This window comes from Uloborus diversus, chromosome 1, assembly GCF_026930045.1.
Source record: "Uloborus diversus isolate 005 chromosome 1, Udiv.v.3.1, whole genome shotgun sequence".
Classification (NCBI taxonomy): Eukaryota; Metazoa; Arthropoda; class Arachnida; order Araneae; family Uloboridae; genus Uloborus; species Uloborus diversus.
This window is the reverse complement of record NC_072731.1, coordinates 55,829,358-55,856,094: the sequence shown is the minus strand read 5'-3', so window position 1 is coordinate 55,856,094 and position 26,737 is coordinate 55,829,358. Positions and strand designations below refer to the sequence as shown.

Below are 26,737 nucleotides of genomic sequence, written 5' to 3'. Positions count from 1 at the left end.
TATTTCTCCCCCACGGCCTGGTTACCTGTGCTGTAACCAGGCCCTGGGGTCATAGCCCCCTTGCCCCGAACTTTTAAGCTTTTAACTTAAAAATAAGCAATAAGTCATTTATGGGATCTTTGTGGGATTTAAAAGGGTTTAAAGGGTTAAAAGGATTTTGATGTAAACTTGTTCCGTTTTTGCAGTTCATAAAACAAGGCCGTAATCAATCGACCTTTCCTGATTCCGTAGCAAACAACTCAACTCCTCGTTGCACGAAGTGCGAGTTTTTGTCGGCATTTGTAGCTTAGCTACTCATGGCGTTTCGGTCAGCCACGTGGGAAGTAATGCTCTGTTGTTGCCGGAAAAAACTTTGTTTTGTTGCGAAGTTTTGTATATCCTAGTAGTTACAAATCTGCTGAAGACTCCAGTGCCAATATCTGAGTAAACATTGTGTTTCTAAGGTGAGTTTTTATATTTGTTATGCTTTCTTAAAATATTTGCTGTGTTGGGGATTTTTAACCCACCATATTGTAGTGCGTAAACTGCGACGCAGTTTTGTAAATAAAATGCCTTGCTTTCAGTCCACTAATTTACGTTGGAATCTTTATTTTAAGTCAGTTTTAGGCCTTTTATTTGATATTTCAGAGGTTTTTTCGTCATTTGAACATAGTCCTTGACATCGTCCAAGTACTCTTGCTATTAATCGTTTAATATTGAGAATGTTCGACAGTAATAATAACGTGTCAAGTTTTTTACAAAATGTTAGTAGTTTGAAATGTTTTTGGAAAAAAATCAATGAAGATTTTAAAAAATGCATATAATTTCTGATAATTATTTTAGTACTGTTATAAATTTATTTTGTAAGTAAATGTTTAGCATTTATTTAGACAATGTGAATAGACATTGCTTCTGTGAAGCAGAATATTGCTAATAGTACCCGTGAGTTATAATTTTTGATACTAAAACAGTTTTAAATCCATTCCCATATTTCAGTATTGTTTACAACCAGCCGGATCGTTACGCAATATGGCCGTAGTAAATTGCGTTCATTGATAAAAGTACTACTACATGATGTATTCAAAAAACATCGAACAAGAAAAAAGTTTTCCAATTTCTGTGTATCAGGCCCTGAACTAAATGAAAATTATTAAATTGTGTTCAAAGTTAGATCGTAATTGAATGGGGAAAAATATGCGATCGATATAATTGCACCCAGTTGTGTAAGGCGGATCGATTTCTTAGAACTTGATCAAGTTGATTTTATTCATTCAGAGATAATATAAACTATATCAGCTGTCATAAATTTGGGACTTAAAGAATATATTTTTTAATTTTTTATTGATAAAATAGTCTGCGTTTTTCAAAATTTTTATCTCAAATATAAATATATATACCTAGTGGTTTTAGAGTAAATATTTGAACTAAGAGTTGATTTTTTACAAAAACGTGATTTCATTAAACTGTTTTCTCTTGAAGTTTTTTACACTGTACAACAACACATACAAGAAAATAGTGTGACGGCCAACTGAATGCAAGTAGAAAGCATTAATTGATGTTTGTGAGTGTTTCTGAAATTGAAGCATACAAAAAATTATATGAATGGTATGCATATTTCCATGGCAAGTTCAATCACAATGAATAGTGGTTATTCTTTTGTTTTGCGGGAATATGCTAAAGACAGACATCAACACTACAAGCACACTGGTGACCGTTTACTGAATATGAAATGAAAACATTAATTTGGTTTCAGATAATAAGAATGCTTACTTTTTCTCACTTGTGCTTGTTTATGTCTCTGATTATTACAGTATTCGAAAAAAAATTTAGGTATTGGATTGTCGTCGTGATGATCTCCTGAAATGTTCTCTAGCCGTCAAAATAAAATTTCTAGGTGGTATTTCATAAATTAAGCATAAAAGAGTTAATCGTAAAACATGTACATTGTGTAAAAATTCACTTGCACCAGATACTGAACATTGAATATTTGGTTAAAATTCAAAGCAAATAATGAATGTTTAAATATGTTAATATCATACAAATTAGGAAAAATTTCTACTTTAGTAGGGTTGTGGGCACTTGGAACAGCTTATCCTAAGAGGTTGTAATTAACATCAGTTAGTTTTTTCTTATATGATTTTTAATGTTTTAAAACTCTAACCTTTTAAAACTTCTTTTTTAATTTTATAAATGCATTTATTATGGGCAATGAAACTCCCATATAGCAGAAAAACATCTTATAATTTACTGCTGATTTGTTTGTTTTTATGAATATTTTTAAATGCACTATTACTTATTGATGTTCATTTGTTTGATGCGATACATAAACTTTGACTGATCTTAATTTTTACTTTCTTCTAATACTAATATTTAGTGCTTTTTTCTAAATCTAATATATAGAACAAAATATTGGGGTGCGTTCATAAAGTTGAACATTTCCTCCCCTCCCTAGGAATCTTTTACAAGTTATTTTTCAAAACGTGGTTTGTAGACAATCTTTTGTGATATTAACAAGCGGAATAGGAGTTGTTTTGGAGGGTATTAAAAAGAGAATGAAGAATAATTACATAGCACTGCATAAAGCCAGGTTAAAATCATTGAATGTATAACTTTTTATAGGACACTTACTAACACATATCCCTTTTCTTTCCCCATCGGGGAAGTAAACACATCTAACAAGACGAGCTCATTATGCTAAATGTACCCAAATATTTGGTATACACTTGGTATGTTTGATTTTTTCGTGGGGTGGCCATGACCTCCCTCAGGCATTGTTTCTATCTTTGTTAGACTTCGCATGAATTACAATGAAGTTTTTTTTCCAATTTAAGCAAGGAAAGAAGTTTTATAAAACTATACTTGAAACTTCCTCAGTGTTGTTTTATTGCTCCCAGGCGTTTTTATATATTTTTGTTAGGGGGAACTTCGAGGAATAATAAAGATTTTTTTGTATTTAGCTCTAAAAAAGAGCTTTTAACTAGATTTGGAAATTTCTCGTGGTGGCCATGCCTCCCTCTCATTGTTTTCCTCTTTGTTATCTTTTGTGTGTATTATTGTAATAGAAATTTTTTGCTCAAAAAGGGGATCTTAACTATTCTTCAAATTTTCTCGGAGTGGGTCATAGCCCCCTCCTTGAATCCACCCATGGCACGTACAATGTTTATAAATGTGATGTGTGCGTTCATATTCAGAGAACTATGATTTTATTGTTGAGCATATGAAATCTTGTAGCGAGTAAACATCAAAGTTTGCAGGATTGAAAAATTTTCAATAAGACATCAAAATAAAGACTTCACACTTTAGTTATTTATTAGTTCTAGGCAACCGACAATAAATAAATATGTATATATATATATATATATATATATATATATGTATAAAGAATGCATTTTGAATTTAAATAGCCTGTACAAATGCATTGTGCTTTACTTTTCGTCTAATAATTTAAATTAGAGACATACTGAGTAGCACTTTGGCCGAGTACCGAGTACTCGGCCTTTCACTTCTCGGCCGAGTACCGAGTTACCGAGTACTCGGCCGAGTTACCAAGTACCAATTGCGTTTTAAGAAGAACCACCGACACACATGTGATGAATTTTGAACTTACTGGAATAGTAGTACAGTCGACGCTCGATATAACGACCATCTCCGTCCCAGAGAAAAAGGTCTTTATAACGAGTGGTCGTTATAAGAGGTACAATTTTTTAAAATATACACAGTCATCATGCAAGCCCCGTTGTTCCGTAAAAAAATGGTACTTTTTCAAACATTCCAGTTTATGCCCAAATTATTTTTATCATAGGAATTTTTAGAAAAATCGTGTACAAAATACTATAACAGGATATTAAAGAACTTGTAAAGTAGAAAATACAGGGAGGAAAATGTTACACACTTACAAATCTGCTACTACTACTGCTACCACTACACTTTCTGAAGATAAAACCAGAAACAGACGTTTGCCTTTTTAGCAGACGTGATTTTTGCAAAACATTATTTTCCATTTCAGATATAGGAGATAAATTGTGTTCTTTTTTTTTTTTTGCTTTTCAAAGAAACATGTAAAAGTCCCTCGAGAACCTCAAATCTTAAAAACCACTAGATTCAAACACCAAACTACCAACACGTCTGTCAACTCCCTTTTCTTAGCAATCTGGAAATTTCTGGTAATCCCCCCCCCCCCCCTCTCAAAGTTAGATTTGACATTGCAAGCTTCAAGAAGATGTCCGTAAACAATAATCAAGGTCATTTCAAGCTACAAATTTGTTTTATTGGAAAGAACTCCAGAAATAGCGTCCGCTGAATTCGGTCGTTGTATTGGAATAAACGATACAGAACGGTCGTTATAACGAAGGCAATTTAACGTAGAGTTCATAGGAACAAAGTTGGGACTTTTCCAGTGGTCGTTATAATGGGACGGTCTTTATAATGTGTGGTCGTTATAACGAGCGTCGACTGTATAGACTTCCTTGTCTATATAATAGTTTTTAAAACTAAATTCCTGCTGAAATTCAATTATGCATTATATAAACAATTTTGTTTGTGTCAAATATTTTAAAAAAAAATTATTTGTAAAATTAAAAATAAATAAAAGGTATGATTAATCAAATTGGAATTAAAACAAATTACAGAAAAATCCCTCGAATGCGGACACTAACAGGACAATTTTTTTGTCTGCAATAGAGAGGTGTTCGCAGGATAGGGGTTTAATAATGTTATTTGCATTGGAACTGGGGAATTAAAAATTGTCAGCATAAGAGGGGTGTCTGTTAGGAGGGGTTTCACTGTATACCAATCAATTATATCTTAGGTCCGCCAAACATAAATAATTTTTTTAATACAACAAATGTGCAGGAACGCTGCAGGCATGTGTTTCTGCCCCCCCCCCCCCGTTGCAAGGAACGTCTTTTTCAGTGTATAACATGTGAGCTAAAGAATGTAAAGACATTCCACAAAAAAATCCGACTTTTGTCCGATACCTTTAAATCTACAAGCTCCCTTTTTGTGCATTGAAAAAGGAATTCCTTGTAATGTCAAAACACGTGTCTGCAGTGTTCCTGCACTGTACTTTTAACGTTGTTTTATTTTCTTTTATTTTTTAAGCAAAGGTATTTTTATATTTTTTGTAACTAATTTTTGTTTGTAGCAAAAATCCATTTTTAATATAAAAATTCCGTATTTTCTATACTTACCTTTTTTGCATAATTTTTAATAAATAAGTTTTATTAATTTTGGGGACATTGAAATAAAGAGTTATTCCATCGAAGCATTACAAACTTCATTATTCTCAAAATTTAAATTTGACTTATAAATTTTATTTGTAAATGATTGCAGAATATAATGCTTGCTCTTTTTTTTTTCATAAATTTTAGTACTGCTTTGGACAATATTCAATTTTTTGCAACTACTCGGTATTGGCCAAGTATCTGATCAGAATTTGGCCGAGTACCGAGTAGTTACCAAGTACTCGGTACGCCTCTAATTTAAATACACCTATGCCTACTATTTCCGAAGTATTTCCGGGGAAATTTTAAATTGAAAACACATTTTATATTTTATAACTGATCAAGAAATAATTCAAGGTACTTTGTTTAATTCAGGTCAAATCTGATTTTATAAAAGTTAGTAGACTTATATTTAAAAAAAAAAGTAGATTTATAGTAAAATGTTTTTAACCAAAAATGCATGGGCCTTATGTATTTTCTGCAGATATCAAGGTACACGCCAATTTAGTAAACAAGACTTTTCTATACTTTTTTTTTTTCAGATTTTTTAGAAATTAGTAGAATTTGCAAAGAGTGGGGCAAAAAATAGAATGTGAACAGATTTTTTCTTTTTTTTTTTTTTTAGTTTTATTAAATGTACTTGTAATTCTGTGCAAAGATACAATGATGGAATCTAAAAAAATATCTTAATGAAGTTGGAATTTAGTTGAAAAGAATCTCTTGACGATTTACTTTCTTTTTTTATTTTATTCAAAGAAAGAATTCTCATGTCATTTTCTTTCATCACTATCTTCATAAACATATCCTCTGCAAAAGCAATGATCTGCGTCGTCTGCTTCCAAACGTCCGCCATCTTTAGTTTTAACTGAGCGTTCAAGAATCTGAAAATTTTGAGGGGAACTGCCTCAATCTCTGTCCCCAACATTGATAAAGGCCGTTTGAAATTGTTTTTCCTGTTTTTTTGGAGCTTCAGTTACAAAAGATTATCAGGAAAACTTCCCTTAACCCAATCTCTCCTCCTAAACATTAATGAGTTTACAATCATGTTTTTATGACTGAGTTTGGAAAATTTCCATCAGAGGACCTTGAACCTCTTTTCCTAATACATGGTGGTGCCAAAATAATGGAAAAAAGTTCCCTGATATAGCACCAAAAATTTGACTGATTTTACAATTGTGGCATGCAGTAGATTTTAGTATAGAAAATATGAGGAAAACAGTAGATTTTTATATAAGAAAACAAGAAAGAAAACAGTAAGATTAACATTCAAAATACATTAAGACTAAGCATTTTTAATTAAGTTTGGTCTGGTTTAGTATTTGACTTGTGACATTTGAAAACTCTCACTCAAAATGATTAAAGAAGCTTAACTAAACATTTCCAAATAGGGGTTTTAATGTAAATAAAAATTTTATTTACAAGCGGGTCATTCCGTGTCAAATCATCACACGGTTTAGGACGGACCGTCACAGAACTGGATGAAACTTGATCCATGAAGAGATTTAACATAGTTATGAATGAAAATGCTGAAAAAAAATTTTTCTTCTACCTCATTCAAAAGTTATTAATCATTAATTTTTCAAATTTTTATTAAAAAATGCTACACTTTGAGACAGTTAATCCTCATTTTCTCAGAAACTATGAAAGATAAAAGTTTAAAATTGGTCTTGTTTTAAAGCTGTTTAAATCTGCTTTAATTTGATGTGCAACTTGGTAAAATTAAAAAAATATTTCTTTTAAAATTTAATTTGATTATATTTAAAATTTTGAAAAAATTTACAAAATTACTTTGTTATCCTCTCACATCTCACCAGGTTTCATAATGGGATCTTTATGGAATCAGATGATACAGGGAGAACAAGTTTCATATCTATTCAAATTTCCACATTTTGTACAAATAGCTTTCTGATAGATTGATCAAATATTATTCTAAGTTATAAAAATCAGCACAGGAAACTATAAATAAACTACTATTAGTAATCTAAATGACTAACTGACATGAAAATTTAATGAATTTAATATAATTGAAAAAACAAAATGAATAAAAAAAATCATAACTCATTTTTTTAGAAGAAGAACATCAGCATTGTCCGACGTTTGTTGGAATTTTTTAGTCTCTAAGCTGCAAAATCTTTACAATGTTCTTCTTCCGCTGATTGTGCATATGTCCGGCTAGTTAGCGTAATGGGGTTTACTTTGCAAATAATGTCCGAACAAGGTATTCAAAGAATGGTACTGATGAATATGAAAGTGAAAGAGAAGGTCCTGGTGAGTGGAGGAAAGTGATTTTCATCTTTCATTTTTGGCCAAAACAGAACTTCGCCTCCATTTTTTTATCATTTATGGAAATGATATATCCATTTAGACCTTTCATCGTTATAATACCCTTTTTCCAGTTGAGATGACAGAATATTTAGTTGATGATGGAGAAAATGAAAATGTTTTAGCACTCACCCTTGCTTCACAGCTGGAGAGAATAAAATCATGCAGCTTTTGGTTACCTGGTATTGGCATTACTTGCTGGAAATGATGAGAGCTTTTCTGCATTTTCAATATATTCATCTTGGGTGGCGAAACTGAGGTCCAAGGGTCAGATTTTGCCCTTTGGTACAGTTGCATAGGCGTCGCACATGGGTGCAAGACCTTCCGTCCCAGGACGGATTTCCGTCTTGGACAAAATTTCGGAGACGGAGATCGGGACGGAAAAAAAATTCGATGAGTCCTTCAGTTTTGACTTTAAAAAAAAAAATGTTTCAAAAATATGCTTCAATAACTGGACCTTTGCATAACTACGAATTTACATCAACATTCTCTCGATTTTCCGCCATGGGCTTGTTTTGTTTGCAACGTGCTTTTGGAAGAGTGGCTTTTAAACTCGCGCCGTTTGGCTTTTTTTTAAAGTAGCTCTTATTTCCAGGGGCCGATTAAGATATCAGGGGGTCCTAGGCCATATGCTTTTCGGGGCCCCTGTGTAGTCAACCCTTACAATTTTACCCGTTTGCTAAAACAGTTTTAGCTATCAGTTTAAAAAAAAATAGCCATTTGGGGGCCCTAGGCCACGGTCTAGTTGGCCTATTCAGTAATCAGGCCCTGGTTATTTTCAACTCACTGCATTGCCGACCGAGGAGTTGCTCGCTAATTTTTCGAATTCACCACCTTTTGTCTCTATTTTTCACTTGCTATTTTAGATTATTGTTTCGTTTTTTTTTCTCATTTGCATTTTTTTTTTTTTACAAACTTTGCACGCATAAATGAAAATTATGTGCGCTCTTAAATTGTCTTGGAGTTGAATCTGGATCACCGGTTGAGAGTGATTGATGACGGGATAAAATGTTTACGCCAGATCAAAGGGCGTCCACATACCATCAGGTAAAACGGGAACTGTCGGGTATTTTTAAAATTTCAGTAAAAATGGGAATTCTGGAAAGAATCGGAGGCAAATTTCAAGCTGGTTTGAAACATCGATTGGCAACTGTTCCTGCATTTTTGAAAAGGTTTCTGGTAAAATGTTCCAAGACTTGAGGAACACTTGCTAGAACACTCACTAGAATGGAAATATGGGTGGGGGGGAGAAAGGACACGAAAAAAAAAACAGCAGCACGAAAAAAAAAACAGCAGCACGAGTTTGCGAAAAAACGCTGCTCTTGCAAAGAGGGTACGCAAATTCCCACGATACTGAAGTCTTAAAACATTTATATTTTGGAGAATCTAAAAGGGGAGGGGGGGCTCTACTCAAGGGCCCCAGAATAAAAAATCAAAAAACTTAATTGTAAGCTATTTTTGAAGCTAGGAGTGGTTCCAGATTTCTCCTCTGCAAACTCTAAAAAAAAAAAGTCGAAAATGTTTAGGGTGTCTTTATTGATGTAATGTGGGGTGGGTGAGGTTTAAAAAAAATGGAAACTGGAGTCTAAAAAAACTAATTTAGGTAATCTTTGGTGAATTTATTAGAGATGGTTTCGGTGTTCTATTAGAACACCGAAACCAACAGTTCTAACTTGAAAATGTTTTGTAGCTGATGTGTTGATAACTATTTGAGGCTATACTTAAATGATTTAAGACAAAGGGTATTTGAGATCCTCTCCCGACAAATGTTTGTAATTGAACTTTTATAGGCTGTCTTTGGCAATGTCAAGAGGAGGGGGGGGGGGAGTGCCTCTCTTTAGGCGAAATTCCGATACTGGAGTCTTAAAAGCGCAACTTTAGACCATCTTTAATGAACATAAGGGCCGTTTCCATGGACACTTTCGACCCCGGAAAAAACCTGCTTTTCACCGCATTCCGATTATTTGCGGGGTTTATGTGGAATCTTTCTACTCCTGCTAGCTTCTGGAGTGAAAGCGGTGTTTTTACCCAGAATGCATTACGCACAACAAGTTCGTCTACTAGCCGCTAAGGATGCTGGGTAAAAACAGCTTTCTCTGGTACAATGAGAGAACCTCTTTTTACATGGAAATGGAGAATGTTTCAATCGGTTTTTTGTGGAGCCAGAGCGGGGATTTACCGGGTCGTAAAAGGCGTTATAGAGGCAGAGGGTGGAGTTCGGGGTCCCCATCCCCCTTCAAAGCTGAAGTATTCAGACCTCTGCTTTAAGTAATCTTTGGGGGCCTTAAAAATAGGGAATTCGAATGCTTTCTCAATAAATTTTAGAGACTGAATTCTTAAAACTTCGGTTATGAAAAGGAAAACCGCAAATTTAAATCAAATTTACTGAACTTAGGGGAAAGAGTTCGGGGGTGGGGGTCCTCTCTCTCTCAAAAATTTCTCCATGCTGAAGTATTGAAATACTATTTTGGCTATTTTTGAGTGAGTTAAGAGTTAGGGAACTCAGGGGTCTTTCTCAAAACATTTTCGAAGTTGAAGCCTTAAAACTTCGAGTTGTCTTTGGCGATGTGGGAATGGGAGTTGCTCTTTCTATAGAAAAATAAATCTTAAACAAACTTAAAACTGCCTTTAGTGCACCTACTTCACACAAGGAGAGAGGAGTATTCCGCCGCCCAGCCCGAAATATTTTCGTTTTTGAAGTTTTAAGAACTCTTGTTTTGGGCTATCATTGGATGATTTAAGTGGGAAGGGAGTCAAAAGCTTCTGTCAAAAAGTTTTCGAAATTAAAGTATTAAAACTTTTAGGCGTTCATAAGTCATGTATATAGGTAAAGGGGGGTACTGTACCTTGAAAAAAAATTTAGAAACTGAAGCCTTAAAAGCTCAAATTAAGGACGTTTGTGGTGAACTTAGAGAAAGGGGATCGAGAGATCCCTTCCAATTATTTTTTGATGCTGAACTATATAAAACGCTTCTGTAGGCTGTATTTGAGTGCCTTTTGAGGGATATGATTCGGGAGCTGTCCATGGGGTAAAGAATCAGTTCCGCTATTATTATTTTTTAATTAATGAATATTGAATAGTGTTCCTCGTTTAAAAAATACATCTACTTCCCTGAAGCTTTTTTATATTGCTTATTTTACCAACTGCTATATTATAAAAGAATTCTTTTATAAATGAAGACTGAGGGAATGGTGCCAGTTACCATAATCGCCCTTACCCTTCCCCCACCGTTCCTTCTTTTTTAGTTTGTTCACGCTATCTTGGGTAGACTTTCTGATGAGAACTGTTATTATGTTGCTGAATAACTGATTTATGTTGCAAAATTGAAAATCTTATTCCAGGGCTCGTACTTCCTTAAAAAACCCTTAAGAAACCCTTAATTTCATCAAGCAAAATTAAGGTCCCTAAAAAACCCTTAAAAAGTCCTTAATTTTCTGAAAATTTCCTTAATATTTTAACCACTGTATCAAGTTTGGTCCCCTTTTTCTTATTTTTTTCGTTTTTTACCCCTTCAAATCTTTATAATCCGCGATATGTGCCGAAAACGTATGTTTTGGAGACATGCCGACCACGTTAAACACGTGCTTCGCCGAAAATTGCTTGCCTTGTTTGAGATTGCAATCTTTTTGCATCCTGCAAGTATTTCAATCTTTTTAAATGTTGGAAGGTTTTTTTACAATATGCTACTTTATATCTGTTTATTTTTTTCATTATTTCAATAATATTTTTATTTCTTAAATTTATTTTAGAAAAAATGCAAAAGACTATCGAAAAAATATGGTCCAACTCCCAGTCTCTGATTGTATTTAAACTTGTCATGGTTACTATTTTTATGTATTTGAAAAAGCTTTCAATATATTTATGGTGAATCTCTAAAGGTTTTGGTTAGGCTTTACAGCCTGTAAAATTTTTTGGAATTTAAAGATTAAATAAAGCAACTTCAGTTTTTTTTTTTTTTTTAAATCGTGAAATAATATGAAGTTTTTTAAACCAAACTGAGTTCCATTGCAAGGAAAAAGGATAATCAATTATATATATATATATATATATATATATATATACATAAAATATTTATATTATTGAGTGATACAGCCAAGATTGAACTCTGGCTCCATCAACCGCTTTATTCAAGGACTCAGGAGTTAGAAATTGCTTTCTCTCTTTCAAAATTTAAATTTATATAGAAATAAACAAACTTGCGAGAAATAGTATGATATAGCAAATTTGTTCGAAATAGGATTTTAGTAACAATAACAGATCAAAAGCAATAATAACAAAACACTAGTTTAAATATCTTGAAGAAAAAAGATTTTAGTTATTTTCCTTCAATTTGCCTCTCATTCTAATCATGTATGCTAAATGATAATGCTTTAATATGCAACTAATTTTCTACAGCTATCCCCATTTTCCTAATCTTTTTTTATGACTGAAATTTGAGAATTAAATGTTATTTTTTAAGAACAATATGTGCTATCTATTATATTAATTACTACCCAATCATTTCAAGCCTAATTAATAAGGAAAAACTTTCGTATTATGTTTGAAACTGGTTAATTCGCCATTTTTTGTTGAATTTTGGAATGTCATGGACTCAAAGGGCACTCATGATCTCATCTCATTTCTGCTTGATTTTAAGAACTCTTTTTTTCTTGGGGGGGGGGGGGGGGGGGGTTCTCCATTTTCCTCTTGGATCACTATGATGTGAAATTTTAAAATTTTATTCACTGATAATGGGACATCCCAGTTGATTGGGCCTCTCCCTGCTTTTTGGAAACTGATGCACTTGTGCATGTGTATATATATAATATGTGTATCATATACTTTGCCCCTCCCGGGAAAACTTTAAAATGGTATACGCAAAGCTATCTAGTTATTTTCCCGATAAGTTTTTTTGAGAGAGAGTCCTTAAAAAGTCCTTAATTTTTACTTTTAAAAATGAGTATGAACCCTGTATTCCCAAGCGATTTTATTGCTGCAATAAAAATGTTTACGATCGGCAAAAAACAAATAGCGGGGAGCCCTGAACGTTTTTATCCCTAACATCATCCAGCATCGTCTAAAATTGCGTTTTTGGAACTTCAATTGTGAAATGTTTGCCGGTAGACCTCAAGGTTCAGAAAATTTTCAAGTGGCCAATGGCCACTAGGCTCAAAAAGCTTGGTGGCCACCAGTTTTACCGGGTTTCGAAAACAGCGCTGTAGTACAAGAATGGGGGTGGGGGAAGGGGGGATTTCGACTTGTATTTTTTTGAAACAAATATTATGAAAGTGATGCTAAAGGAATGCTATCAAGAAATATAAATTATATTAATCATGGAAACATAAGAGGCATAGGGTGAAGGTTGGGAGTTCCTGAAGCAAATGGTTCATTCCACCCATTTTAAAGTTTCATAAAAAAAAAATCATTAAGCCAAAAATAAAGTAGTGTACACAGTACCATGGTTCCACAGTGGAAAAAAAAAATTTTTGGCATAAAAATATTTAACTACAGACCTCCTCCAGTAATATACAATTTGGCATTTACCAAGAATATATTTCCAAAAAAAAAAAATCATTCTTTTTGCATTATTTGAACTAAGAGTATGACCAAACATGGCGACTACGTTCAATACGCAGCGTCGCCATGTTAGGATGACTATGAAGGGAAAACAATCAAAGGACTGGCTATTTGGCTTATATTTTAATCTGATGCAATTGAAGATTAAAAAATTACAACTGTTATTCGAATAAATAGAAACTAGCCCCCGTTGTTTAAACGATTTTCAATGGAACGTATTCCTAATCGATCGCGAGTATTACTGTCCACATCACAGCAGAAATATAAGATATAGTTTATAGAAATATATTTTTTTATTTCTTTTTTTAATGATGTTGGATTTATAATGAAATACAGGATTTATGGGAAAACATGGAACTTTGACTATGGCAAAGGAATGATAAAACGGGGTGCGGGGGGCTTTGTGCAGTCAAAAACAAGTTGCCTTTTTAAGTTTTAAATTAATTATTTTTTTTTTTTTCTATTTTGACGATTTTCAGAATAAAAACTGTTTGAGTTAATTGGGAATCAAATAGGATCGGAACGACCTTCGAGGATTTATATAAAAAAACATACATAATGGTGTGTTTTTTTAAAGAGCCAAAATTTGCATAATATTTTCATACTTTCAGAACAAGATTTAAAGCAAAAAATAAAACTGTTTTAGAAAAAGAATTTGAAAAAAGTACAGGGTTCATACACTTTTGGTTAAAAAAAATTCCCTTACTTTTCCAGGTTATTTTTTTAGAAAATTCCAGGTTACTCGCTTCACTCAAAATTAAATTTAAGTAACAATATTTTCAAAATAGTCAAAATTGTTCAAAGTAGCAATGTGTAAGAACTGAAACTTTTCCACTTGTTAAAAAAAAAAAAAAAAAAAACATTTCGTTAAAAATTGTCATCATTTGTTAACTATTTGTTAAAAACGATGTACTTTCAGCTTATTTTAACGTTTCTCTGATGCCACATGTCACGCATTTTAGCATTTTGCTGTAATCAGCAGCAATCTTTCTCCGCTTTTGGTTTACGATTCTTTTTATTTTCCTATTAGTATGTAACACAAAACATATTGAGCAAAGTACAAAGCTATTTTTCAGTATAAATATGATTAACTTGTTGCATCGATGGGCATACCATACAATGCATTCTATCAAAAGTCAACATCCGTCAATCATAAGCCAATGCCAATAATCAGTTTTTTTTTTCCTTTTGCATATAAAGGATGCTTGCATTAAAATTAAAAATTTTCTTTTTTGCACATTTACTTTCAATAGACATTGAGATAAACATCTAATTATGTTTTTGTAAATTTTTGTCTATTTCCATCTCGCAAATGACCAAATATGGCGACTAAGTAAAAAATTTAAGATAATGAGTAAATTTTTGAATTTGTAGCATGAAAGTAGTTACAAATAATAATTTATCCTTAAAAAACTACAATTATAAGACAAAATAGTCAGTTTTTAGCACATAAGCGTCTAAATCAATTACAATAAAAAAAAATTCTGGAGATAAAATTTTGCATTTTTCCAGAAAATAATTACGAATTACCCGGAAAAAAGGGCACATTTTGCGTTGTTATCAATAGTTTGCATTGCAATAAATATCCAATGCTATTTTCGGAAACTTAGGCACTTAAAAGGTTTTGTGTACTACCATCTTTGGAATGACCAAATATGGCGGCAACGACAAAAATTGAGAAATAATTTTTTGAATTTGTAGCATGAAAACAATTTAAAAATAATAAATCTTCATGAAACTACACTTCAGTTGAAAAGTTTTTAGCATATTTGCGTCCAAGGCAATGAGGATAAGATTAAGTTTTAAGAACAAAAATTTTCATTTCTCAAAAAAATTACATATTTAAAATTAAAAAAAAAAAAAAAAAAAAACTTGCAGCACATTTTGCGTTGTTTTCATTAGTTTACAGTTAAAGAAAACATCCAATTCTGCTTTGTTTTTGGAATCTTAGGCATTTAAGCATCGTGTCTACTTCCATCTTATGAATGACCGAACATGGCGACTACGTTTCATTCGTAGCTGAAAAGACTTTTCGATTAAAAAACGATTTTCTCAATTGACCCTACCGTCCGCAGGCTGGTGCTTTAGAAGGAAAACGTTCTTCTCCCATTAAATTTGTGCATAATTCCTGTTCACCCTGGGAAATTTTTTCTTTGGAACTATTGAGGGGCAAAAATGGCGTCCGCAGAAGTTTTTTTTTGGTTCGCCTTTTTTATTTTATTGCCAGCGTCATTTTGCCTCAAAACGTTTTACATTTTTTTTTTCAGGAAACATCAATAAAAACGAAGATTAGAACTCAAGGTTCAAAATTCCCAGGAAAAATTTTTTTGGGGGCAAAATTTGAAATTTTCCTGACTTTTCCCAGACAAATCCAGGTTTTCCTGGAGCATGCGAACCCTGTAATTTAATAACCATATTTTCCTGTGTATTATCGGCGGGCGGCTTATAATCTGCAGGTTCTAAAATATGCCTGAAGAAAAAAAAAGCTTCGTATAATCCCAGGTGTATAATACGATGTAAAAAAATAAAGTTTGAATTTAATATACCATTTGAGCAACTAAACTAAAAACGTGAAAAGGTAATTACTTTGAAGGCATAATCAAAATTTATCTAAAATATAATCTAAAATATAATGATTTCTTCTTGAAATCATGATTATAGTACGCTAATTACTTGAAAAACAGAGTCAAGACAAAGGAGCAAATGCTCTGATCTTGTGCAAATGGCTTCCTAATTCACTGTATTTTTGCTTATTTTACATTGCCTGAATTGCGTAAGAGGAACATCCAAGCAACGTAAAATAACCAACATTCAGGCAGGCAGTGAGAAAGGACATGCAAGCTTTGTAAAATAAACAACATTCAGTCGGAGTATGGTCTCTATCGGTGAATCCTTATTGTACTGAGGCATCTGTGGTGTGGAATTCTTTTCTTAGGATCTAAAATAAAAATACCCCCCCCCCCCCCCAAAAAAAAAGTTGGCGACTGTAGAGATTTTTTGGGGTCGCCAATTTTGAAAACTGAGTCGCCACGTGGCGAGTGGCGACCGTAAATCTTGACCTTTATTTGCCGGAGGAGATTTCTTGAACTCCATCCCTTCAAACGCATTCAAAAATTGTATAAACGTTATGAAAGATGGAGTTCATTTTTAAAGCTTCAATTTCGGGGAAAAATTTCTGGGGGAGAGCCCCAGACCCCCCCCCCGTCATTGGCGGGTTTTAGATTTTTGGAACTATAGTATCAAATGCTTAAATATTACAATTTAAACTGGGTCCATGTTGTTAGAAAAGACAGTCTTAAAATTGAGATTAAACACAGATTCCAAAACTGCCATTGTTAAAATCTACAACAACAACACTTATACTCACAACTTTTTCCTTTAAAGCACGCATGTGAGGAGGGGGGGGGGGAGTTCAAAATATTTCCGTCTTGAACACATCACCAAACTTGCACCCCTGGTGTCGCAATTTGGTTTTGTATGGCATTTAAAGATTGCCCTTGCTGCTTCTCTTTTGAGTGTACTACCCACATCTCATGGGCCTTTACCATGAGCAGGTGGCAGAAAAATGCCACTCAGCCTTAATGCCAAAATCATGGCAGCATAGATTTGAAAAGTTAGTTTTATTTTTGTGCTGTGCAGCTGGAATATCAGCGAAATAAAAAAGATTGTCTAACCCATTCTCAAATTGTGATTAAAAAAAAATAGCTTTTCTTTAAAATAGGTGAACTACTACTATGTTGTGCTCAAGACAGTCCGAGATTATTGTGAAACTAAGGTGTTGAATTTTGTATTCATTTTTGAAGTACAGTGGAACACCGTTTACACGTTTCATTTTTATACGTTTTTTAAATTGGTCCCTGCAGAGTCAAATACAGATTAACGTATATCTATTATACTTTTTTTCCCTTTTATGCTTTTTTCATACAGTCCCTTCAAAAACGTATGAACGGTGCTTCACTGTATACAACAAAAGGATGAATTATGGCTTGATTTCTGTTCCAGTAATAAGACTGTTATTCATCTTGCAAAACAAAGCTATACAGTTTTTGGAAAAGTCCTAAACTACTGCCACCTCAAACAAACCCAGGGTGCCTTGGAAGAAACCATTGGATGGATTATGCCATCTCATCCTTAATACCCCCCCTCCCCACCTGTTTCAGTTTGTAGGGGTGTCCCCCTGAAGAACAAGGGCGCACCCCCCTAAATATTGCAAAGACCCCCCAAAAGAGAAATATCCCTTAACCCCCCACCCCCCAAAGTCTGAAAATGAAAATTTACCGTCTTCAAGTGCAGCATTTTTTTTTGATGAAAATTTTAATAATTGATAATTGATAACTTTTGAATGAGGTGAAAGAGAAATTTTTTTTTTCAGCATTTTCATTCATAACTAGGTTAAATCTCTTCATGTACCAAGTTTCATCCAGATTTGTGACGGTCCGTCCTGAAATTCTTCCAAGTTGTGTTGATTTGACGTGGAATGACCCAGAAGTCCTTAAAATACAATTGAGCCATTGACAACATTAGAATGTAATAACATATAACAAGGCTTCAACTTGTCAAGGAAAACCTGGAAAGGTGAAATTGTTGAGGAATTGTATTCTGATTAAAAAAAAAAGGAAAACCAAAATGTCGCCTATCAAAGTGTAAAAATCGTTTTCATTACAATTGACAACACATGCCCAGAGATATATTTCCAACATTAGTCAATGAGCAAAAAAGTAGCCATTCGGTTCCTCATGGTCTGCCGCCAAAGCAAAAACATACAAACTAAATAAAATATAATTTTTGCGTTTGCTGCCACATAATTTTCTTTTTGCTCATTATTTCAAATTTTTTGTTTTGCTTTATTTTTTTCCCTTAAAATGTCTCATTCTGTAAAATATTCTTAATAGCTAGAATACAGGACTTCAGCTGTCGGTATGGAAGTTCTCTGGGACGCAGGACTATTTTTCAAAATACGGAACTGTCCCTTGAAATCCGGGACTGGCAATCCTGGTTCCCAGTAATGAGGGCCAGTTTCCTTTATCCTTTGTTTTCCAAATCAGGTTCTTTCAAAAGACCCACAAAAAAAGCCCCCCCCCCCTCGTAAATCATGTACAGTAAAATCCCTCCAATGCGGACACTAATGGGAAAATTTTTCTGTCCACAATAGAGAGGGGTGTCCGCAGGATGGGTTTAATAATGTTATTTGCATTGGAGCTGGGGAATTAAAAATTGTCTGCATGAGAGGGGTGCCCATTAGGAGGGGTTTTGCTGTAAATGCAATCTACGAGAAAGTTACTGTTTATTCCAGACTGACGAGTCCATATTAATGTTTAAACTGTGGTCTCTGGATGGCACAACCCGACTGTCGGTATATTGCATGTCGGCTTAAGGGCAGTAACTTGTGTGCTGCTTTATATCTATTTTTCTTCCGCAAATAAAAATACTCAGGTCATAGAGAAAATGACTGAGAAGCTCGTATGTGCTAAAGATTTTAATCATGCTGTCAAAATTAAGGAGAAAATCTTCATAGTTTAACAGGGTGTCGTTCTTCCATATTCAAAAGCTTTATTTCATTTTGCCCTGTTTAATTTACATTGATTTTAAACATCAGAAAACTGGAATAAGATTCAAAAGAAAACATTTACAAGACATACTCAAATTCCGTATATCAGTGCCCCCCCCCCCCCGCCTCTACGACAAGTTTCAGAAAAAAAATCGAAAGCTTTTTAGCAAAGGTACCTGCCACAGGATTGTTTGGTTTAAACCAATTGGTTTTTAAAGAAACATGCGGTTTACATTGATTTCCCCACACATATTGAAAAATGTAAAATTCCATTCATGCTAAATTCCTAGCTAAGTTGCAGAGATGAATACTAAAATTGCAAAGTTGCTTCTTCAAAATGTATTACAAGCTTTAATCGAAAAAAAATATTAATATATTTTTTATTTCATATATGTGCCATAAAGCAGATCTTCTTCAAAATGTATTACAAGCTTTAATCGAAAAAAAAAATATATTTTTTATTTCATATATGTGCCATAAAGCAGATTTCAGTCAACTTCCATCATTGTGCTTAATTTGCATGATTAGTTAAGATTTACTAAAGATTGAATCTTTTATTGTAGATGCAATCCATTATATTGATCACTCCTGTTGCAGGGGTTTGACATTTTTGCCCATTTATTTGTAGTTTCCTGGAATTTTAACTTTGACTTGTAAGGTAATCAACAGTCTAACTTAATTGTTTGCACCTAAAAATTAAGATTTGTTCTGCAGGTGAACACAAATAATATTTTTTGAATCTAATTTTTAAAAAAAGTTTATACTTCATATTATGATACATAATAGTTCCTTATATTATAATGTAGGAAGATTAAAAGACAAATTTTTAAATTCCCAGAACAAAATGCAAATAAATGTGTAAAAATTGATTGAGAAATGGTATATAAATTTTCCCATATAAACTACACTCTCCATTGGTGGTTTTTTTTTTTTTTTTTTTTTTTTTTTTTTTTTTTTTTTTATTCTGTGTGCTTACAAGATTTTGATTGGCTGCTGCTCTATGACTATTGGGTGCAGATAACTCTTAGTTTTTTTTCCCCCTTTTGTTCATCGGAATTGGGATTTTGGTATTTGCTTTGCCTTAGCTAACCTGTGCAGTTTACAAAAGTTACTTACTCATATTGTTTTAAAAAGAATGTCCAATTCTGGTAGAAAAAAAGACCTAATCTGGCTTTCATTTGATGAAATCAAAAATGAAGCCAGTATTTCGTATCATAAAGGGTTTATATTTACATGCATACTAATATATTAATCAAGTCAAACATTTCAATCAATATTTCCCCGCAGAGAGCTATTTTAATTATTTAATTTAGTTACAAGATTTGTTCTAATCTCTTTAATTAATCAAGAAATTAGGTATAATGTGACTATTGAATAACTGTTAATTACATGGAACCTTAATTACCTTCCGAAAATTAATTGTTTTTCTCGCAAATAGTATTTAAACCAAGAAAACCAAAAAAAACCTGGTTTAAACCAAAAAATCGGGGGTTTTTTTTGAAAAAAAAAAAAACAGGTTTTTTTTACCAACCCTGACCTGCCAGGGTTCGTCGATATATATCGATCGATATATATCCGATATTTATTTTGAAAATATCATGATATTCTGATAATTTTCCATTATGGTATTTTAAAAAAAAAAAGTAGGTTAATCATAGTAATATTGTTCATTTATTATTAAAAATAACCCAAAAGTTATATACTATATTTTTATAATGTACTAAAGGACCCGGCAGACGTTGTTCTGTTCGAACTTTGTAAATTGAAAAGTTTAAACATTTCAATAAATTATCAAGTGTTTGAATCGCTTTGTTGAAAAAATATGTAAAAAGAAAATGTTTTTAAGATGCTTGACGTCAGAATGCGTGTACAACTTGATTTGTCTAACGCTCACTGAGCAGTTGTTTTATTAACTATTTTTTCTCAAGTACTTGAAAGATCTTCATAGATTGTATAGTTTGTTCCTTCAGTCACACTCAAATAAAGATGTAAAATACCTGGGTATTTATTTTTAGGGGTAAATACCCAGGGTATATACCCGGGTAAATACTCAAAATGGGTATTTACCCCGGTATTTATTTCAAAAATTTATATTCAACTAAAATACTTTTCTGTCTATTCCACTATGTATATATATAACCAACCATATACAAAACAATAAATTTTTGCCCAAAAATTGTATTTTTATCACATATTTAAAGAATCATTGTGTGAAACAACTTAGCAATCTAATATGATATTCACATTAAATGTGTTGGATATGCCTAATCAATGTCCCCATTTTCCTTTTTTGTTTTTCACTTTTCAAAGCAAAATTTAAAGTTTTACCAGTACAAATACAAAGTGAGTGACAAACTAACGCCTCCTAGATAAGCATATTTTTGGTCTTCTGGCTATTGCCAACTATTGAAGTTCGAAAGCATTAGAAATTAAAAGTGTAGAAAACAATTGGTTAACTTCTAAATTTAAATTTTAAAATTAACCAATTAATGATTTGATTAGAATTGTTTGGATCCATCATCATAGCAACACCATCCATGTATTGCCATCAGGTAGTAGCGTTGTTTGTGTACTGGTGGAGGATCACTTTTAAACAAATGATAGGCATATAGTATTAGGCTTTGGACGAACTGATTACAACTCAAAGCCAAAATTAACTGGTAGCATGATATTATGAAAAATCAAAGATGAAAAGTTGTGCTATGCCATCTATGTGACAAAATTAAACTTATATCCCTTTGCTTTACCCCATAAAAAATTAAATTATCGTGCCATCTTATTTAAGTTTTGAAATAGTTCATTCTAAATTCTGACAGTTTTTTTGATAAGATTTCATTACGCCTTTAATTAAAGAAATTATAATATATAAATTTTTATATTTTTAAATTTTCATTTTACAGTTTATGTTTCAAAAGGAAAATCATCACCTTTTGGTACAACCTAAAGTTTTTTTTTTTGGCAAAATGCGCAATTACTAAGAGATTTACCCTGCCTTTGGATAAATACTAGGGCTCGACCGATGGCATTTTTTGGCCGATGGGCCGATGCCGATTGTTGGCCGATTGTTCAAAGATGGCCGATGGCCGATTGTTTTCCTTCAAATGGCCGATTGCCGATGGCCGATGATTTTGGCCGATGGCAAAAAAAAAGAAAAAAAAAATCTAACAGGAATAAATTGATAAGATTGTCAAGGATTTAAAGGATCATTGATTCATTTCACTTTACTTCCTTTCTAGGAATAAGGAATTGTAATCCCCCCCCCCAAAAAAATCAGATTTCGACCTAAATTTTTATTTTACTATCATCCAATTTAAACTTTACAAGTTTTTTCAGCACATATGTACCTAAGAACATATAGATGACCGAAATATCCATTTTGAACGCCTCCTTAGTTAATTATCGCAAATTCTCTTGTGATGTCTTCATTAGGGTGGGCCAAAATAAGCCGAAAATTTTTTTTTTTCGAAATCAATTTTTGGATAGCGCGCAAAAGTTGCGTGATGAGCTAGTTAGCACTCACAAAAAATTTCTTGGATATTAAAAAATATTTAGCCGGCGCTATTTGACGCTAAAAACCCGAAAAAAATGAGAAAAATGAATTTTTGTCGAAATTTTTTTAAAAAAACTAAATTCCAAATATTTTGCTGGAATGCACCGAAAATGTTATATAATGAGCCAATTCGAGCCCATAAAATGTTTCATTGATTTTAATGAGCATTTAACCGCTCCTTTCGGACATCAAAAAATTGGAGAAAAATGAAAAAATATTGACTTTTTTTAAAAACCATTATGAAAATTATTTTTCAAAATTAAATCATAGACTAATTAATTAAATAGCACTATTAATTATAGTAATTATTATCACGCAATAATATCATACATTTTCTAGAATAACATATAAAGATAATAAAATTTTGAAAAAGAAATCTTCAAATTTGATTTATAATACCTCATGCATAATGAATATTATTTTTTGGAATAATATTGTCCCTTGTTATCAAATGATGAAAGTTCTTTCCTAGCTTGAAGTTTGGCACGAATGTATCCATCTTGTGCAGTTTTACCACGAACTTATATTGCAGCTTCGGTTATTAGTTTCACACAACGTATCACAGCTTCCGTGTGACAGGGAAATTTCTCGAAACAGCTGTAGGCTGTTCTTTGCACATTTATTTCAATTGTTGCTCTTTTAGTTTGCCCAATGAACTAAATCAACATAATCAATGGCTTCAAAATTGAGTTTAGGACGCTTAAAAAATCGTAACCATCCGAGCTCTTCGTTTTCTTATTTCTAGAGTTCAGAATGCACCTAACAGCTAATTCCCGAATGTATTTTCTTCAGTCAAACAACATTGTCAACAGTAGCTGTTCAGGATGAGCGAAATATGCAATATTCTCTATTTGTCAAACATATATAAAATAGTAATAACATAATCTTAGGAATAATAGAAGCAGTTGAGCGCCGTTTATTATCCAGGAGAAACAATTGGAACCGAAGATTAAAAAAATAGCATCTTATGTAACTATTTTTTATTTGAGTGTGTGCATTTTTTTTTTGAATTGGCGTACAAATGTCGCATAAAATTGATTGAATTTTTACTGTTCTTTCTAAGTAACGTATTGCGTAACATTTCAGTATTTACTTATTTTGAAACTACTTTAAAAAAAATTTTTTTTTTTCATTTTTCCCATGTGTCAGTTTTAAGGAGCGTAGCTAAATATTTTACGAAATGTATAAAAGTCTTTGAGAATTTCAACTAACTTCAAACTTTTATTTTTAACCCCTCCCCCCATTTTCTTTTCTTTCTTTTTTTTTTTTTTTTGAAAAAAGTGCATTTTTGCCCTTTTTTTCAGTTTTTCAAGGTCAAATAGCGCCGGCTAAATATTAAACAAATTTAGCGAAATTTTTTATGGGTAATAACGGGCCCATATAGCAACTTTTCCGCACTATCCAAAAACAGATTTCCAAAAAAAGTTTTTTCGGCCCACCCTATCTTCATGCGCGTAAACTTACGTTACACAAAAACGTTATGAAATAGAAAGTTGAAAACTCATACCAGGGGTCTGTCCAGGATTTTTCACAGGGTCCGTTTTTTGTGAAAAATCAAATAATTTTGTGAAAAATGAATTAATTTTGTAAAAAATCAAAAAATTTCGAAAAAAAAAATTTTTTTTTTTGTTAAAACGAAATTTTAGAATTTAGAGATGGCACAAACTGCATCAATTAAACTTAAAGTTGAGTGTTTTCCTCTTCTACGTCGAGAAAATCATTCTGGATTTTTTTTCTGATATTTGGCGGGGGGGGGGGGGGCATCGCTCTTTCAAGTATCAATATTTATCTACCATTCTACATTATGTTAAATTATACTAGATATATTTCTGTACAGTACTTAAAATAATTGTAACAAAAATATAAGTAAATAAAATAAAATTCAGAATAGGGTTCAGCATTCAACTTTTTGACCCAAGACACTCTTAAAAAGCACAGAATTTCGTTTAAAACTTATAAATTCCGTTATTTTAACAAAAATAAAAAGATATTTCAATTGTTTACCTCTTATCAAAGCGTAATAATCATTAAAAATTCGAAAAATCGGATTCCCATAGCGGATGCAAAGAGATCGCAATTCTCAAAGTGAAGGCATCAAAAGTATAAAAACGGCTTGTAAAAGAAATATTTTTGACAAAATTATTTTAAAATTGCATTTTAGAGTCCTATGATAAACATATCATTAATATCCGTGGACACAGTTGACCCAAAAAATAAAATAAACCATCTATTTAGCATTTTAATTTTTGACTCATAACAGAAAATGGAATTTTGCTTTAAAAACTTGAAATGAGAGTTCTAACAGAAATAAAGAGACTTTTCATTTATTTTAATCCTAATAAAGCGAAGTTAGCTTGAAAAAAGAACAAAATATGATTTTCATATCGGATGTTAAAAGATTGCATTTTTCAAAATGTAGACATCTAAAGAAAAAAAAAAAACGGTAATTAAAAGAGTTTATTTAAAGTTAATCATCCTTGTTAGCATCGAAAAATCAAAACCCATATAATTTTCTCCCAAAATAACAATTAAACATCGCACCGCACCGTAAAAACGCAAAAATTGACAAGCTAGCAAAATGATGAGAATATTTTCTAATCAAGTCATTATAAAGGTTCAACGCCAGACGCTAAGTGGTGATAATTTTGAAGTTGGTAACACTATCTGAAGCGATCATATTTTTTCCTCACCCTTACTATCCCTTTGCAGTTCTAAGTTCATTTCGCAGATATATATTATTATTGTTTATTAAATCATGAGCGGAGAAAAGTGCTTACCAATGCCTTTTCAGAAAAGTTTACAAAAACACCGCTGCTAATTAGCTGTGATAAAATAAACAACCATTATGTTTATTTGGAAGTAGCAATTATTTATCGCTTGCAGGAGCATCCCAAGAGTGCCGATTTTTTTTTTTTTTTTTTTTTTTCAAAATTAGCCGATTTTGTATAAGCTGATCCCTCTAATTTGACTTTAAAAAAGGTTCCAAAAATTATACACAGAAATATGCGTTATTTTGCTTTCAGATTTGCTCTTTCAATAAACAATTTGACAGATCCGATCTTGTTTATCAGCATTTTGTGAAGGGTCCGTTTTGTTTGATCGGAATTTTGTGAAAGGTCCGTTTTGGTTGATCGGATTTTTGTGAAGGGTCCGTTAACGGACCCAAATATCCTCTGGCCAGACCCCTGCATACGTAAGTAGTATGATCTAAAAGTTCGAGGACAAGTTGTATAAAAATATCGTGAATAGTTCACATTACCGAAGTACATCTACAGTGGCTCCCAAAAGTGTTCGTACACTTTGAAATTTTGTAGTAAAACCAAAATAACGCAAAACTGAATTCGAATATGAAGACCATTTTTTTACACTATTCCTATGCCATTCTGAATAAAACCCAGTAGTTTTTCTCAAAATATTGCCAAATTTCATTTTTGAAATTTGTCAAAAAACGATGAGACAGAGAAAAAATACGCCACAAAAGTCATCGTACACTGAAATATTTTCGAATAAATTCATGATTAAAATTATTATATGTGGTTTTTTTTATTGTTTTTACATTGTAATGACACTGTAAAGTCATTTGCCTTTAATTTTCTGTTTATTTATTCCCTAAGCTTCTGCTTATTATTTTTAAATGGCAGATATGCGCAGAAAACAACAAACACGATTCGAAATTTGATTTTTTTCCCTCACAGTAGCCATAAATTGGTTTGAAATGTCTCGAAATTAGTTAATTTATACCATTCTATAGTGAAGTGCTTGATAAAATGCTTTAAAGACAAGAATCGGATCGAAAACAAGGTAACAAAAGGTCAACTGGCAAAGTTAACAAAGCGTGATCGGAGGTTTACAGTTAAAAAAAATTATGAAAAATACACATTTGAGCGCTGAAAAAGTTTCTACAGAATGAAATGAAACATTTTACGTTTAATTTTCACCTAAAATTGTTCGCCAAGTTCTCTGATTAGCTGGATTAAAGGGGACCCCTTCCTGCAGAAAATTTCTTGTTCGCGCGAAAAGCAGTAAACTTACGCTTTCCGTCGTAAAATAAATGATAAATAAGCTCAAAACGTTTTGAAACAACGTCTTACTTATAGATAAAAATAAATTCAATATTTTGGGTTAAAATAGTGCATAATTGTCAACAGAAGAAAAAATGAGGAATTTAATCTTAAGAGCTTAACTGGATCAGTTAATCAGGACGGTGAAGGTGTTTTTTTGTGTGAGGGTGCATAATAGCATCAGGACTTGGAAATTTGGAATTTTTTGATGAAATAATGAATCATGCTGTTCACTTAAATATTTCAAAAACCAATTTTAAACTATTAGCCCAAAATTTGGTAATCAGAAACAACTTTGTTTTTTATCAAGTTAACGATAAGAAGCACACTTTGGTGCCTCAAACTTTGTCCTTAAGCATAGAAATTTCTCCTCAATCGCCAGATTTAAACTTAATGGAACATATTTGGAGATATCTGGTGGTTAGATTACGAAAATACATCATTGAAACGAAAAACGAACTAGAAACAGTAAGACTCGTAGTGCGGCTGAACATTTAC

At 32.5% G+C, this 26,737-nt stretch overlaps 1 protein-coding gene across 1 annotated transcript in view; it reads left to right on the top strand.

Moving 5' to 3' along the window:
• Positions 1–308: 308 nt before the first annotated feature.
• LOC129234579 (KH domain-containing protein akap-1-like) overlaps positions 309–26,737 on the top strand; it is a gene marked incomplete in the record, with an annotated part of 42,000 nt that continues 15,571 nt past the window's right edge. Inside the window, 1 exon segment of the mRNA XM_054868601.1 lies at positions 309–443.